This window comes from Ochlerotatus camptorhynchus, unplaced genomic scaffold (assembly GCF_037179485.1).
Source record: "Ochlerotatus camptorhynchus isolate MF236.1 unplaced genomic scaffold, CSIRO-AGI_Acam_v1.1 ptg000222l, whole genome shotgun sequence".
Classification (NCBI taxonomy): domain Eukaryota; kingdom Metazoa; phylum Arthropoda; class Insecta; order Diptera; family Culicidae; genus Ochlerotatus; species Ochlerotatus camptorhynchus.
In genome coordinates, this window is record NW_027040712.1 from 4,221,674 (window position 1) to 4,228,195 (window position 6,522).

A 6,522-nucleotide genomic window follows, 5' to 3' on the forward strand; every position below is an offset into this window, starting at 1 on the left:
CGACGAAACTACACTTTTCACGGGTTTCTCAGTGCTGTTACTTAAGGCAAACGGCATCTCCATAGAAATCGGGTGACTTAAGTAACATCGAAAACTATTTTGATCGGAAGGTGATTACGTCAAAAAGCAATTCGACTGGTAAATAAATTTAAAAATGGGATGGGATCCTATTTTCGGACAGTATTATAGTGTAATAGCCACTAGCGTGCACAGGAATCTTGTTAAGGAGGGGCAATTTTTTTTTTCTATGGTGCATTTAATCTGGTGATGGAGAGTACTCCAAAGTGCGTGGTGGATGCTGCTGTCCACCCACCACTGTTTCCTTAGTGTTCAATTTAGCTAATTTTATTTAATTTTTGCTCCGGTGGTGGTTCATCTTCTGCAATGCAAACTGTTTTCAGACAGCCAATGGAATTGGCAATTTAATCTCATTGACGATGTCGATGATGATCGGTTCGTCAAATGGTTGCAATAGTAGGGCTTTAACCGAAATGATACTTAGACGAATTCTTAGTAAGACAACAATAGACCAAGGTTCAATGGCAAACTAATACTCACTTTTCAATTAGGGAATCCAAAAACTGTCTTTAAACTTTGCATAATTGCGAAAAAGTCTATCCTCAGAATTCCTTGAGGTTCCTTTCGAAATTTTTAGAACTCTATGAGCTCTTTTAAAATTCTTCTCAGAAATCCTCTGGAGTTATTTTTAGAACTCTTCTTGACTTTTACTCAAAACACCTTGAAACTGAAATTCCCTTAGAATTTCAGAAGAATTACCTAAGTATTATCCGGAAATTATTCCCGGAATGAGCTAGAACTTATCGGTACTCCCTTATCTCAAAATCCCTTCGGAAATTCACTCAGAAATTAATTTTCTCGGTATTCTTTTCGGAATTATCTTGAAACTATCTGCAAGATTCACTAGAAATTATTCGCAGAACTTTCTTGGAATACTCCCCACAAATCCTTTGGAATTGTCCTCAGAATTCAATATCCTTGACGTTCTTCTCGGATATGTTTAGATCTCTTTTAAGAGCTCTTTTGAAATTTTTCTCAGAAGTCCACTGGAATTATACGTAGAACTCTTCATGATTTTTTCTCAGAACACCTTGGAGCTGAAATTCCATTAGAGTTTCAGAAAATTTTCCCGGAATGAGCTAGAACTTATCCGCGGAATTCGCTTAAAATTTTGCTTTAAAACCCCTTTGGAATTTCACTCAAAATTTGATTTTCTCGGTATTCTTTTCAAAATTATCTTGGAACTATCTGCAGAATTTTCTTTGAATTCTCCCCAGAAATATTTTGGAACGGTCCTAAAAATTCAAAATCCTTGAGGTTCTTCTCGGAATATTTCTGGACTTTTTTTTCTCATAACACCTTGGAATTGAAATTCCCGTAAAGTTTCAGAAGAACTTCCTGTGTATTCTCCAGAAATTATTTCCAGAATGAGCTTGAAATTACCCTCGGAATTCCCTTGAAATTTTCCTCAACATCCCTTTGGAATTTCATCCAAAATTTGATTCTCTCGGTATTATTTTCGAAATTATCTTGAACCTATCTGCAGGATTCACTAGACATTATCAATCTCAGATTTTTTTTTCTTTTGGAACTGTCTTCAGAATTAAATACCCTTGAGGTTCTTCTCGGAAGTCAAGTTTAAGTTGTCCGTTCATTCACCAAAACGTTGTAGTTTTTCTACCAGAAATGTTCAATAAAGCTAGCCCCTCCATTCACCAGAACTGTGCAATTTTTACATCAGGAATTTTCAATTCAGCCCCTCCATGCAGCAGTTTGTTGCAAATGTTACACCAGAAATTTTCAATACAAACTTGTCCCCAGGTAATTCTACACAAGAAAATTTCAATTGACCAGAACGATGCAAATTTCCACCGTTAATTTTCAATAAAAATTGCGTCTCCAATCTTCTGATTGGTGCACATTTTTTTTCATTTTCCATGCCTGGTAGATTGCTTCTCCTATCATCAGAATGTTGCAGGTTTGCCACCAAATAAAGATTGCCCCTATTTCAGATTTTTCATCATAAATTTTCAGTAAAGCAGCTGCCCTCCAATCATCAAAATGGTGCAGATTTTCCACCAGAAATTATTTTTGAAATTTGTTTCTCTATTCAGCAGAAGGATGGAAATTAAAAACCATAAATTTTCAGAAAAGCTTTCCCATCCGTTCACCAGAACGGTGCAGATTATCCACCAGAAATTTTCAATATAGCTTAACTTTAAATAAAGCCTGTGCCTTTATTTACCTGACCAGTGCAAGTTTTCCACCAGACATTTTCTGTTCATTTCATTTATCAGAGCGATTCAAATTTTGCATCATAAATTTTCATTAAAGCATGCTCCTCCATTCACCACAACGAGGCACCAAAAATTGTCAGTGAAGTTTGTTTCACCATGCACCTTTGTGGTGCAATTTTCAGACTTCGCCTCTTCATGCACCAGAATGGTGCAAATTTTCCACCATAAATTGTCAATGAAGCTTGCATTCATCAGAACGATGCAAATTATGCACCAGAAAAATGAATTAACCTTGATTTTACATTCACTACAGTTATGCGAACTTTTCACCAAAAATTTTCAGTTAAATGTGCACCTCTAAATTTTTGGCGTGATTCAATTTTTCCACTATTTTTATTCATTTTGATTAGTTCCTTCATGTACCAACTTGATGATATTTTAACACAAGAAATATTCAATAAAAAGCTATTTCTTTGATTTACCATCACGAAGCCGAATTTTTTCAACCTTAAATTTACCCTCTTCTTTTAACCCTCCATGAACTATCTTGAAAAACAAAAATTACACCAGAATTTTTTTTGAATGCACCACTCCACTGTGGTGCAATTTTTTGACCAAAAAATTTCATTGAAGTTTGTCCCTTCATGCACCTTTGTGGTGCTATTTTCAGGCATAATCTCAAAGGTTTTCAGTGCTCTTATATTATGAAATGAAGTTATTTTACCTTCAAATCAAGTTATCAAGAAATCATGTTATTTTATATCATAATTTAGTAAATGTGGAAATAAAAATCTTATTTATAAAAGGTGGGGCAATTGCCCCACCTTGCCCCACCCTGTGCACGCCAGTGGTAATAGCAGGAGCATCGATTGATACTGATAGCTCGACTTTGTTTACCTTAGTTACATTCGACGTAATGAAAATTTGCTCTTGAAATGTTGATCCGAGTAGGAGCTTACCGCCATGAGAGTGAAAGCGAATCACAGGTTACGTGCACTGCTGCCATCTTTCATGTTAGTGTTTAAATTAAATCTTCTGTTACTTTTTAATTGGACCGGTAAAATGTCTAAAATGGTCGTTTTTGTTTTATTTATTCAATTTTTGATATTTATTCACCATTAAATATATCCGCTCATCAATGTTAATGAGTCAAACTTTGCCATTACTTGTTTTAATAAATTTAAGTTCATTGCTAGAGGCAATACATCTGGCACCGCTGTTTCGATGATATTCTCACGATTGCTAGCAAAGCAGTAAAGTTTAAGTGGTTTTCTTTGTGTTAAATTTTGTTCACCAAGAGTTTTGTGATGCAGTCGTTTTGCGTTTCGTGTATTCGATTGCGTGTAATTGTGCTATACTTCGAAGAACACAAGTAAGTAAATACAGTGATTATGTTTTTTTTGATGATTGCATGACATTAAAAAAATAATAATAAGAAGAACACAAAATTACTCACCCTTTGTAGAACCTTAAGCGGCTTAAAAGCAGAGGAGTGAAAGTCAATTCTCTTCATCGATTTCCTCTTTTGATGACCATGGCTTCACTAACCTATTTCGAACTATTTCTGCATATGCTCTTTTATCATCCAGAACAACAAACGTATCAATGAATGTGTTTGCCGTCGAGTTATTAACGAAACAGAAAGTCGATGAAGAGAATCGATCAAAATCACTAGCACCCCTGGAAGCAGGTTTGGTTACAAGATTACAACTCTGGAGAGCATTTCGTGGGGTCGTTGGGGGCGTGTGGTTCTGAATATGGTATTGAGTGTGCAAAATGTTACACAAATGAATCCTCCCTACTCGCACACGCCCGAAGATCGGAGGCGAATGCCACTTCGACTTGTTTCGTCTACTAACGGCTCTCTAATGACAGTGTTGGGAAAGCAGCAATGCAAATCGACATGTTTCGTCTACAAACGATTCTCTGATGACTGTGTTGAGAAAGCAGCATATGCATGTACGTAATTGGTGGATTTGTTAGTTATCAACAAAATCAATTTGTTAGTTAAAATCAACAGTCGGAAGCATTGCTACCGATGCGTAGAAATATTTATGATCGATTGGTGATTAAATTTATTGAAATTGGTCCAGGGGCAGCTGAGTTATTAACGTTCAAAATCTTTCGTAATTTCGTTACATGTTCATTAAGTGCAATACAGTATTACTTGTCGATGTTTTCTTTTCTGAATAGATCTCATATTTGAATAAAAAATTACGCAATAGTTTTACTGACTTTACGATTCTGATCCATATTCGTCAAGTGCTACAAAGTGAGTGAATGAGCGGTTCAGGAAAACTAGTTCAGTTTAATGGAAAATTCAGAGCAGCTCAATGCATCTCTAGTTAAAACTACTGACTTTGATAATTGAAAATGTGAAATCAACATCAAGTCAGTTTGTCCCATTAAGGGTGGAAATACAAGTAAAAATTTTGTTTTTATCGATTTTTTATATTTTACTTTAATTTTTTTTTAAATACTACGAGCACGAAAAAGGAGTGATCTATGGCCCCGGTATCACCGATTAACCGTAAGTTCCAGAAATCATGTTCTTACACAACCCAAAACTTTAAACGCGTGTTTCTCGAAACGGTGTTTTCCAAACTGACGGGAAAGATAACTCAAAAAGTTCTCATCCAAATGACTTGAAACCTGGCGCATCTTAAAGAAAATAGATTTTTATTCTATGTGAACCACTGATATCAATACATAATTTTCACATCCGCCTAAAGTGGAAAAAAACAGTGAAAAATCAACTTTTTTTTCAGATATTTTTTTCTAAATTTTTAAATCTTTTTTTTTTGGTTTCAGAGGTTTACATAGAACAAAAATCTTTTCTGAATAAGGTCCAATTGATAAAAGTAAGTTTTGTCCATTTTCAGGTCTCTAGAACGCCCGCCAATTACCAATCCCCACCGGAGGCGACCTCCTTCCGATGTGACCCCAAGGAGCCACAGAGATCACACACCAATGAAAAAAATCTCAAATGTAGAGGAAGATTTAAGCAATTTAATGCAAAAACCCCAAACGTTTGCGTTGTTTCTTTTGCTCACAAAACAATTCCGAAAATCGTCGAGTTTTTGACGTGTTACTTGTATTTCCCCCCTTAAGCAACGTAATCGTATATCAGTTCCATCCTACAATTGGATTGTTGGTTTCAACTTGAAAATAATATCAATTAATTTACTATGACTTTTCAAATATTTACATGGGGATTTCACTTCGTAACTTCAACGGACTAAGCAGTATTCATCTTTACTGCTAGATCCCAACTGTCTCGATCCCAGTCTGGAACTCAATATGGTGTTCCTTGAAAACTTTCACAGTTGAAGAAAGCGAACTTTCTAAGTCTGTAACTTTTTGCATTCCTATATTGTGTGGCATGCTGTGCTGTGTGACAAGGAAAGTTGAGAATATTTCTAACCCAAAAATTTAGTTATGCAATATAACTTATACCGACAGGAAAAAGGTACCTCGCCTAGGGCGAAATACAAAATCTTCAGACCGTAACAAGCAAAATCAACAATTACCTACGCAGACGTCAGCCAGCCCTCAGAAAGGCAGAGCGAAGGACTGTTGGCAAATTCCTGTAAAGAGCCGAAAGTCATATGTCGTTCCGCGTTGCCTCTGAGGGTGGTGTTGGGTGTGGGGGTTGACTCCGGTTGGGTAGTTATGAAACCGCAATTAACACATGTGCTGTTGTTTTCCTGCTAGCTACTTTCTCGTTGAACGCAACGACCTGAAGAAGGAACAACGGCAGCAAGCTTGTCGCCGATGGGCGATGATGACGATGATGATGTTTTGAAAGCAGAGCGTCTTATTACATATTTGATTACCCCCGAGAGATATCCACACTGAACACTCTGGAGCCCCGGTCTTACAGTGCAAGGATCCGCTGGAGATTAGATATGTCGGTTAAATTTTCCCGCATTGTAGGATTTCGGCCAGGACAGGGTGCTTGTACGCGCTTGGTAGGCAGTCACAATAAAAGGGGAATTAGATTGAGCAAATTAGACTCGGCTTGTCAATTAAGGGTGCAGATGCCATGGGAGGGGGAAATTTTACAACGCCCTAGATTTAATGGCTGAGGGTTTAATTTGCTTGCGGTGGAAAGGAAGTTAAAATTCAAAACAAGCTCCTCTCTAGGGAGCAATGAGTTTTGTTATGGTGGTTTTACTATGAGCTCTCTGTAATTTGGTTGGTGTGTAATTTTATGTGCGATGAAGCACATCTGAAATGGTGCTTGATTTGTAATCAATGTATTATT